Raw genomic sequence first — 11,517 nt, 5'->3', positions numbered from 1 at the left:
AGATGGAGAATTTTGTTTTCACTTCCTAGGCTGACCTTTCAAATATTTAGTGTAACCAGAACTGCACAGAAAACAAATGACAGGACTTATTAGACTACTAGTAAAGAGAGTATCTTTAGCTTAAGCAAACTTCTCTGTTTAAAAAACTGAGACAATAAAAGCTAGCATGTGGCTTCATCACAGACAGTTGTAGTCCTTCTGGTAGGGGTATAAGGTGACTTTAGAGTCAACATGCTCAGAGCTGCCTTCCTGTAACACTTGGGAAGGCAGATTCACAAAACTTGCTAAGCACAGGAATCTTTTCCAATAGAAAGTTTTATTTATAATAAATTATCACCCTTACATCTAAATTAAATTCTGTCTTCATTGTTCTCCAAAGCTTTCCACTGATAAGTTTTTCATTACTAATTTAACATTCAGAATTTCTTTAAGTCTTCCTACAACCATCTTTTTTCCACTCAACAAACATCTGAACAACACAATAGAATGGACAGATATATCTTCCTCTCATATTTCACCAGGAGCTCTTAGTTTTAATATGCACTTCTCCAAAAGACTGTGAAGTGTCTTCCAGGCTATTTTTTTGATAACCATGGTTCTGAGTATATTTGGAATCTAGTGCACAGGTAGCTAGCATTAACTGATGTGGGCTCATCATTTCAGTGGAGCTAAACTAATCTGCCCCACCTGAAGACTTGCTTCAGTTGTTTTTTTAATTATTTATTTTATGGCTGAGGGGGCTTTAATCAACATGACTGAAAAGAGGATCTTTGTATCTCAAGAGTTCATCAGCACCTACCCTAAACTTTTTTCATTCAATGTTATCTGTCTCTTTTTTGTGGCCAGCAAGCTACTACCAAAGGAGAGAGCAATTGGAAAAGCAGAAAAAAATACCAAGTGCAACTAAAATGCTAAAATCACATTTCCCTGTGTATATTCAAAAATCTAAACAGAAGCCTTGGGGGAGAGGGCTTAAAAGGGAGGGAAGGAGCTGGGAGAGAGCAGCCTTGTTGCAGAGGCATAGCAAGACTTCAGTGTTCATTTAGCACAGTCTTGTTTCAGAAAAAATGAGATTGCTTCAGAACAAATGTTTCTGCAACATTATGGATGTTTTATTGGTATAATGCATACTCCCTAGGTCTGTGGCTGCTGAGCTAGGTCTTCCTCATGATAAAGACAGACTAAGCTTGAAAGGAAGCTGACAAGCACTTAAAACCTTTGATTACTGGCAATATACCAGGCATCAGTGTCTTCGTGACCTCAGTGAAAGGGAGTGCCACAGATGATCATAAAATAAATTTATATAAATAGCATAACGAAATTAATTTGATAAGTTGCAGCTCTATAAGATGTAATCTTTGTTAAAAAAAAAAAAGTCATCATAATCTGAATTCATTTGCATTTTTACTGATAACTTTTTCAAAGGACTGAGTAGGACCCCTTTAACCCACTTGTACAGATTGGGGATGGAGCATTTTAGGAAGACACTATTGGGGAGCTTTCAGTGTAGCTGCCACCAGGGCTTTATCCATTTTCTGTTTAAAGAGTATCATTCTTCAATGGTGTTAACCCAGCATTTTTCAAGAGAACACGAGATGTACATTAAAAAAAGAATACAATAATGAATTTATATTTGGTTTTTAATCCATCAAGGTTGTTATGAAAGCCATTTCAAAACCCTTGAAAACAAAAAAAGCTGATTAGAAGTTGGTTTTTTTGTAGCTGATATAAATTGTATAAGTTCTGTTTAACTGTCTCCAGGTCTATATATCCTCTTAGAAAGAACACAAGTATCAAGAGCTTTTAAATATCCTGCACTGTCTGAAGGAAAGTTTTGAAAGACTTTTAAAAATAACCAGAAATAAGCCAAAAGGAAAAGAAAAAAAAATTCTATAAGGAAAAATACTTGAAATACTTGGCTATTATGTCTAGTGTACTTAGAGGGATTGCTAAAATTCTCATTCTAAAATAGTATTCAGTGACTGGAAAATTTTAAGTGGATAAGCAATATAGCTTAGTAATTCTTCAGTGTATAGTGCTATCTGGATAGGATTTTTACTATTAAAATTATCAAATTTTAGTGAATTTTTAGAGTTTGCTGACAGGGTAGTTTTTTAGTGATGTAATAGAATCATAGAATGGCTTAGGTTGGAAGGGACCTTAGAGATCACCTACCCCAACCTCCCTGCCGTGGGCAGGGGCACTTCTCATCTAGACCAGGTTGCTCAATGCCTCATCCAACATGGCCTTGAACAGCTCAAGGAGGGGCCATCCACAACTTCTCTGGGCAATCTGTTCTAGAGACTCACCACTCTTGCACTAAATACCTAAACCTATCTTGATGTCTCCTGTAATCTCATATTTCCTTGTTATAATTCTGAGTACAGTGCGCTGAAGAAAATCTGAAGAGAGGAGGAAAAAAACAAACTAACAGAGAGTTTAGATAGAGATGATCAGAAAAATACAACAGGTGTCTTGAAAGCTTCAACAGCATTCAGAAAAAACATTTTCTGTGTGCAACAGCAGCTTTCTAATCTTTCAACCTATCATTAATATCCATGATACTACCCTTGAAGCAGGACTTCTAAAAAAAATGTGCTGTCATTTGGGACAGTAGATGGACAGCGTGGTGCCAGAGAAGAAAATCTCTTTCTAGGAGCAGTTCCTGAAGAAATTGCATTCAAACATTTCAGTCTTGGCTATTTATAAGCCTCACATTATCTTAATATTTTTGTCTTTTTTTGCTGGACCTGGTAGTGCAGTAGGTGCTTCAATGGCCCTTATGAGAATAATGCAGAAAACAAGGGAACAAAGAAGACATGGTTTAAAACAATAAGAATTTGTAATTACTTAAAGGCCTAAAAGATTACTTAAAATCTTGTTGATTATACATAGAGGAATCTTTTTCTTTTGTGTGGCAATTGTGGTAGATGTCTGGCTCCAGGGAATGTATGAATGAGAAGTTGCTATGTAAAGTGAGACAGTAGGAAAGCTCAAAATCATCAGAAGATGCAGAAGTCATGATGACCCATTTCTGACAAGCACAAGAATCAGGTGTTGAGACAGTGTAAGGGATGGCAGGGGAGCTGCAGTAAGGAGATCTAGTAAGTGGTACTACCTAGCAAACATAAAGATACAGGAAAGGAAAGCTTGGTCCTCATTAACCTTAGCCCTCATTAACATTGGCAATATCCCTAACCCTTCATGAAAGTATTAGTTGATTTAATTAAGTTAATCTTTCACCTTTTCCACATAAATGACTCAAACTGGAAGGAATCACAGCTCAAGTAAATTTCTGTTGATTGCCTTGAAGCACTTGATTGGCACAAAACACCACTAGACAGTTCAGCCAACAACCCCAGCTGGCATCATCCTGGAAGATCTGTAGGCCCCTGGCATCCCTCAGTGAAAAGGTTTCACAAGCCTAAAGGAGTGATTGATGCTAATGATCCTAGATTAAGAAGATCAGAAGTCATGAGCTTGCATAGAGGTTAAAGGCCAAATGGTGAGATTAGGAGATGGCAGTGAAATTGAGAAAGGAAGGAGGAAATAAGTGCTTCAAGGGCAGGGACAAGATTCTTTCTGGATGCAAAGGAAGAATGACAGAAAGGTCAGCCATGGTAAGTTTGGATGCCTCTTCATACTAGAATTTTTTGGTTTTATTTCCATAACAAATATTCAGGAATTGAGAAGCAATCAGTTCCATGCCTTCCTGCAAAGGACTTGTTTTAGATAAAGAGAATAGCATAACCTGTAGTGTACTGAGAAAAGATTTGCTGGACACCAAGCCAGTATTTCCACCAAAGGTATGTATGTGCATTCCTGAGGATACTTTTTAAATAGCATGTAAACCAGAACATTATGGTCCCTTTTTCACCTCAGATTAATATTTTGCTTCATCTCTAGCTTTTTTTTGAAAGAGGAAAGGCATTTAGCTACATTTTCAAGGAAATGTGAACACAAATCAATGCAAAGTAGCCCTGCTACTTTGGATCAAGAAAATGGGTGTTTCTCTTTAGGCATAACAAACAACCCTTAAAAAAATAAAAATAAAAAAATTAGTGTAGCTCTGCATTTGACTCATTCATTGCAGCATTCACCTTTTTTATCCATTTCAATGATTTTCTTTGTTCTTTTTCTTATATGGTGTTTCTTCCCTTCTGCTGGCTGCCTTCTGCAGGGTTCTGCCAGAATCCTGGTCTTCCTTTCTTCCCTCCATTTTGGTTTGTACCAAGACATATTTCTGTTGTTGCAGATCCCATCCTTAAGGTAAGGGTCACTATAGCTGCTTTGATCTTGACTTTTAAGGGCCACAAGACTTCTGCCTCAGGCACTCCACTTGCTGCACCTTAACTAGCAGAGGAGTGGGAAGGAGAAAGGCACCTGAGAAGAACAAAATTCTGTCCTTAAGGGTCAGTCTCACTACACTTTTTCTCCATGGAAGAGTTATATCTCATAGCAGAGACAAATATCTTTGAGGGAGAAAATTGCATTGGTAATGTTTCTCACTCATCTTCAAAATTCAGTGCTACCAGAGAGGGGGATATGTAAGAACACAAGTATCTTATTCAGTGGATACGCTTTTTACAAATGTTCAGAAGATGAACTTAACATGCTAAGCAGGTTTTAACTTGTAATTATCCTCATTGAGCTAATATACATACAGGAAACTGAGCTAGAGTTATATTAAAAGGTGGTTTGTAGAAGCCACCAAGGAGTTAGGCATTATTTCAAATCTGATATGGATGTGTAATCTCTCATGAATGCATAATACAGGTTAATGTCTCGTCACTCTGTGGAGACTTAGAGGGGCTTTTTTTACAAAACCTCAAAGAGAAAGATTGTCCAACACTCAGATCTTTTGCTTTCAGGTGTATAGGGCTCCAGTTTATTCTCCAGCAAGTTAACAAAGCTAATACATAAAAAAAGGCCTTATTCTCATTATCAAAGCTGTATTTGCAGAAATGGCAGTAAAACATCACCTTTTCTTTCCTATTAGCAGACAAACCTTTCATTTGTTTTCTATTTGTTTATATACACCTCCAGAGTAACTTATTTGTAACCACAGAAAGAACACACAGAAAGAAGCTATATCTTCTTCCCTCACTAAAAAAGTTCCTAGGAAATAAGAGTGCCACTGTGGGCTGTACAAATGAGCTGTTGAAAGGATTGTCAGCCAAGGAAGAGGGATTTCATACAGAAGAAAACTAAACCCACCTAAAGTTTGTTTTCCTTTATTCCTGTATTATCAGCCTCCAAATTGCAGCTACTGCTCTACATCTAAATGTCTCATAGTTTATCTACATCTGGAAGCATAATGATGCTTCATCAGGGTTCTGCTGCCAGTTTTCCATACAAGTCTGTACCGTGACTATGTAAGCCTGATCTTTGCAGTTGCAAGTCATTCTCCACAGCTGCTGTCACTGAAGTAGGTACATTCCTTCTGACCTTGGCCTGACCTCTAGTTTTCCACTTCAAACTCTATTGGCCAAAGTAGCTTGGTACTGAGCAGCTCTTCAGAAGGTCTGGTTCATTGCACAACTCGTGATGCTTCCCAGCAGTCCGGCCCACATAAACACACACAAGGCTTACCCAGCATTAGGTGGAAAACAGAAAATGATGATCCCTTCTGAGCCCCTGAGGTGCTTTTGTTTACCAACTAGCCTTTTTTTCTGATGGTCAGTGGGTTTTCCAGGTGTCTCTATGAATAAGCACCCTTTCCTGCAGGTATCCTGCAGAATATCCATTTCTCTCACTTTTCTGAGAGTCTGGAATTACAGCCTTCACTTGCTGTTAAGCAACATTCAGGACAAAACACTCCCTGGTGATTCAGCTATGACAAACTATTTTTAAAGGGCCAAGAAGAGCTGGAGACAACTTTGTGTAATCCTTATCCAATGTGATAGTAGGCAAGGCAGCCAGTGATGAGCTGAGCTGACAGGCAGCTAGTAAAGCTCAATCAGCAAATAGAAGGAGTTGTCTAGTTTTCTGAGAATGAAGGTGAAAAAATTTTATTGTTGTAATTTAGGATATATAGCTCTCAGAAAAAAAAAATGGGGAAAATATCTTCAGGTATGTGCATTGAAGTATTATACAATAGACTACAAGTACTAATATATATATTATAATAAGTAAAAGGAAAACATACACTTCTGTACTGTCTAGTTGGCTTAGGTGTTATTAAACAACAGCTGTAGAAGCTTTGACCAACTTATTGATATATTAATGTTCAAGACATGCTTAAAGGATTTACAGAGAGCACATGCCTGTAAATTACTAGACTGTAATTAAGAAGCTGAATTATGGAATAAAAACTGTACACCTGTCCTATTTTATATTCGGATATATTATGTGACAGAATACAAAGTAAAAGATTGCTGAACTACAATTTAAAAAAAATTACGATGATCTGAATGAATAAATACCTCTCAGAAACTACAGCATTAATGTTTCCATTTGTTGTACACCTACTGCTACTACAATAACCTGCTCTGTCAGGTGGGTAAAGGAGCAGCCCAGCCCGCTGCAGGGCTGCCCAGGGCCATCACCACAGCCCCAGCCCCACCAGCTCTGCAGTAACAGAGAGAGAAACAGAGTCAGCTTCTCCAGCAAAGAGCACTGTCAGCTCTGGCAACATGAAAACTCGTGTCTCGAATGGCCACTTAAATGAGGCTAATACAGAAGAGAGTACAAAACAGCTCTACACTCAAAAGCTGCCAAGTGAGGAAGAAGCAGAGGAGCGGTCAGCAAGGGACTCCACACCAGGGAAAAATACCCCACACTACTACCCACCAACAAACTCCACACTAGAAATTCACGGTACCTCTGGTACTTCTACTGTCTACAACTGCTAAGATACAAAATATACCATCTTCCTAAGCAGGGTTCCTTCTTTAATTTGTGTCTCTTTAAGTCCTATAACTGCATTTTATGAGTACCAATGTACTTCAGTTTTTCAGCGCTGTATCTCTACCATAAAACTTTCTATGCTAAAATAGTTGTTTACATTCATCTCTGACATCCACTGCATATGGCAGACCTATGGTAGGATTTAACTTGACACATGCTAATTTTTATTCATTCAGGCAGCTTTCTGAGAGAACAGTTAAAGTGAACATTGCTTGTCAGGAATTCTGAAGGTCAAAAGTAGCAAAAATAAGAAAATTTACAGTATACACAGAAAATATGAAAATGACTGCCTTGTCTAGAAAGCTTAAAAGGGTGCTGTAGTCAAATGCAAACTGAAGGCATCCCCAGATGCAAAAAAACCCCACCCAAAACAAAACAACAAAAACCCTGTTACTTGTCACCTAAAATGTTTGGGACTAAGTCTTTATAGGCAGTTTGGTAAACATCATTCCAGAATGATAAACTGAAATGGTGATTACAGCAACAAAACAAAATACAAGTCTGGGGGATTTTATGAATAACAAAAACTGCTATCAAATCCCTAATGAGGCTGGAGACATTAATATTACAGGCACTACCCTTGGCAAGGGAACAACTTGGAAGAAATAAAAATTATTATTATAAGAACAATAAAGTGCTTTAGAACAATTAGGCATTAGTTTTAATGTCACCCAAAGTGAAACAACAGCAGAACAACAAAGGATTCTGCCACTTGCATCACTTTAAGTTCCCAGCCTGAGCAAAGCACAGCACATAAAGAAACCAGAAAACCCTATGTGAATTCTGTATCAATTATCTAATTACCTTTGATAACATCAGGTGCAAACCTTCAAGGAAAAAGCTTTAAAGAGGTTTGGCACAGTAAGGACACACCAGGAGAACAGGAAGGTCTACAGTGGGGAGAAAAGAAAGGAGAAGGGGTTGCACCTTGTTCTGAAATGAGTGGCTTGTCCCTGGTCTCAGGGACAAGGGAGAGGCAGGAGTTGCTAGAACACATTTATTGTCTTGGAGCTCAATGTTTCAGCACGGCAAGAGGGATAAGGAGGCTGAATGAGTTTCTGCTTTGGCAGAAGCAGAAACACATTTTTCTTCAAGGCTGACGTGTGCCACACATTTTCCTGCCTCTCTGGAATCAGAGGAGAATCCATTCCTAGCTCCTACCTCCTTGCCTCCCTCCTCTGCAATGCCTACAGATGGGGAAAAGTGAGGGCAGTTTGTGATCCTCCTGGTTGGGTCCTGGACTGCTCTGGAAGCAAAGGTCTGTGGCAGGAACAAGATTTCAGCCTTTGGATACTGCTCCACATTTGCAGAAATGAAACACTTGCAAAGTTCAGCCACACAGTCTGAATTTCCATCACTAGACTCCCATCAGTTCTGACACCACCAGCTCATGCACCAGCTCTGTGCAGTTGCTGCCTGTTACCTCAGTGGCAGCACTTGAATCCCTGCTTCCCTGACTGCTGATTCCCTGCACCAGCTGGAGGTGTGCTACCTGTCTGCACAGCCAACAATGCTAGGAGCTCTGATCAACAAACTGCTCCAGCTGGGTGGGAAGGAGGGGCATCCTCCTTGGATGTGAAGGAGGAGTAGAGTAACCTCTTCAGCTGGAGGCCTTGAGTAGAGGAAGCAGAAGAGGGTGTTTGGGGGGGATGTTTGTGTTTGGATTGCTCTAGACTCTTTTTTGCCATTGAGATAAGTGGGGAAAAAAACAGGTGACTGTTTGGTTGTTGGTTTTTTTTTCTCTGCTTAAGTTCTTAAGTGACCTTCACCACTGTCATAGTTAAATGTGTCTCTTGATTTGGAAGTAATAAGCTCCTGCTTTAAGGAAACGCCAGGGTAAACTTTCTGTCAGGGGGAAGTGTAACTGATAGAAGAAGAGTAGCTCCCAGCAGGCAGGCAGACAAGCAGGGAGAGCAGAGCCAGCTGACTAGCCCCAGTGGTGGTATGTACAAGCTAGTAAGTCATAGCTCTTTACCAGTGAGGTTGATTTGGTAGCTACTGCCTGAATTAGTAGAAGGTGAACATTATATTCAATTTAATGGATTATCCTGATATCCTCGGTACCTCTTTAGGCCTACCCACACACTTCAAGTGACCCAGGAGGGTCCATGTTGGCACCAGCAATACCACCAGGACAGAATTTTGGAGGGTGGGAATGGCTGTCACCTGCTCAGTTCCACATTTACCATTTTCTCAGCAATCTCATACAGGAACAGACCACACCAAAGGCTATATAAAACCTATACAAATTCAATCTCAGGGCTTTTTTGAGCTGTGGCTCCACCATTTTCATGCCAAGAAACCTGCAGTTGCAGCCCTCTGAGAAGATATGACCCTGATTCTCCAAGCACTGGCACACACAACTGAAAGGAGACCATGCTATCCCAAAATCAGGTCAGTGACTGAGCTATTTGGTGTTGGCAAGTCAAGTGTTTGTACCACAAAGGAGTTTATGAAGGCAACTGCTGATGTTGCTTAGACCTCAGGTCAAGAACTCTGTTTTTGTCTCTGAAATAGCAGCTAGGATGAGGATGAAAAGGTGGGGAAATAGGGATGGGTGGGAAGACAAAATTGCAGTGTGATGCACAAAGAACGCAGATGGGTTTTATGCTCCTAAAAGTTTATTAATGTGGTAGCAGTGAGGCACAGGAGCAAACTGGCACACAGGCCTTGCATAACCATGGACATAAGACTATAAAAATGTATGGCAGGCTGCAACTGATGGTTTCAGTTTATTTCTTCTAAACAGCACACTCCAAATCTAAGTTCTGTGGCCCTGACCTTACAGGAGCTGAGATCCAGCCTGCTTCTCAAGGCTCTTGCTCAAGAAATTACAGCCCACTGCTGTCTACATGCTGGCCAGTTGGGAAGAACGATGGTGTAACATGTGCAAATGCTGAGCAAATGCAAAATGGCATTTGTTTTCAGTCCCTCGCTGCCAGCATGTCCAGTGGTACTTGTGTTGCTGCTGTGCTTGTTACAATCTCTGCTAAGGTAAGGAGATACTTTTTTTTTTCTCTGTTGGCCATGCCTGCAGTCCCTTAGGCCGATAGGCTACCTGGCGTGGCTGAGGTGAATTACAGATGGAAAAAGACAGTTTTATGTGTATTGCTGGGCAGTACATCTAGCAGAATGTAATGCTGTGTGGCAGGTTAGCAAATATTTTTCATATAATTAAGCATGTGTGTGTAATTACGGGTTTAGTGCTTTGTAAAAGCTTAGAGTACATCATCCTGCCTCTTCCCTCTTTCTGACATAGCTCTTCCATTAAGAAATACAAAGTTCTTGAAGAGCAAACGTTGGTTTAGGAGCTACTACACTCCAGCTTCCCTTAAATGAGAAGGAAAAGCCAAGTGTCATGTACTCTATGCTAGCTACTTTTGGTATAAAAGATGTCCCTGAACTTTTTTCCCATGCAAAAAATCTTTTTCTTTCTTCATCAGTTTTTCTTCTGACCCATTACTGAGATCTTCTTCAGCTAAGTCACTCTCTAAAGGCTGTGGTGATTCTTAGAACATACCTGTCAATGTGTGTGTGAAGAAATTAAGGACAGTCTAGCCATGAAAAAGGTCTATAATATTTTCAGTTCACCTGAAAGCATCCATCAAAATAAATCTGGAGGAAAATACTTTCCCTTTTAAAACGCATACTTGAACAAAGATAAACTAAACATTTCTCTCATTTGCCTGCCACAATATTCTTCACTTGGTGCCTGAGCACAGCAGTTGGCATGTGTAAATATTGCAGCTCATTTTTTTAAAAAGCATAACTGTTGTATCAGTAATAAAGAAAACAGTTTGCATCTCAGATGAAGAGGCAACAATATACCACAAAACAGAAGAGCAGCAATTTACAGACAATTTAACAGCCATTTAAGTTGTTTTAATGTCAGTATGTGTATACATTTAGAGCTTACATCTTTGTTTTTAATTAAGGCTTTTGTTTGTGTGCTAAGTAATTTTCTTAAAAGTTTACTTAAAAAGGATTAGATTTTGGCCTGCTTGTGTATTTGAATTTGAATTCTTCCAAAAGCAGTACTGATTCAGATCTAAGATTTTTTATAGCATGTGGCATGTCAGACATGTTTAGCTTCTTGTGGAGTTTTTTAGGTTTTGTGAGGCTTGTTTTGGGTTTTTTTGTTTGGTTGGTTATTTCGTAATAAATTGTAGTCCTTATTAATTTTCCTGGAGAGGGTGAACATAAACTCATAAGTGGTCTGCTTTTAAGCAAGGTAGGAAACCTAAACTCTTTGCTTTTGATCATCTTAGACCATTCACCAAACAGGAACATTTTCAGCCAGAACAGATTTTAGTCCTCTCTTTCTCTCTGGCTCTCAAAAAAAAAAAAAAAATTATGATCTTATTGATCAGCTGGAGTAGGAAGCCTCCCTGCATCACCTTTTTTCCAAAGAACATGTAGAGGTAAATGACAAGTGAGGGAAGGAGGTGAAAAAAAGGACTCAGTGTATGTGTAGCCCTCAGGCAGACTCTCGTAGTCCCTTGTTGTGTCCCCTGAGCAGAGTGAAGTGGGAGCTTTGTACTGTCCCATTAGAGTGCATCTGGGCCCAGAACTGTGTTGCTTGAGATTAAAGATTTCTAGGTGGGGAGG

Source organism: Calypte anna, chromosome 4A (genome assembly GCF_003957555.1).
Source record: "Calypte anna isolate BGI_N300 chromosome 4A, bCalAnn1_v1.p, whole genome shotgun sequence".
NCBI lineage: Eukaryota > Metazoa > Chordata > Aves > Apodiformes > Trochilidae > Calypte > Calypte anna.
Note: the sequence above shows the minus strand (reverse complement) of the source record.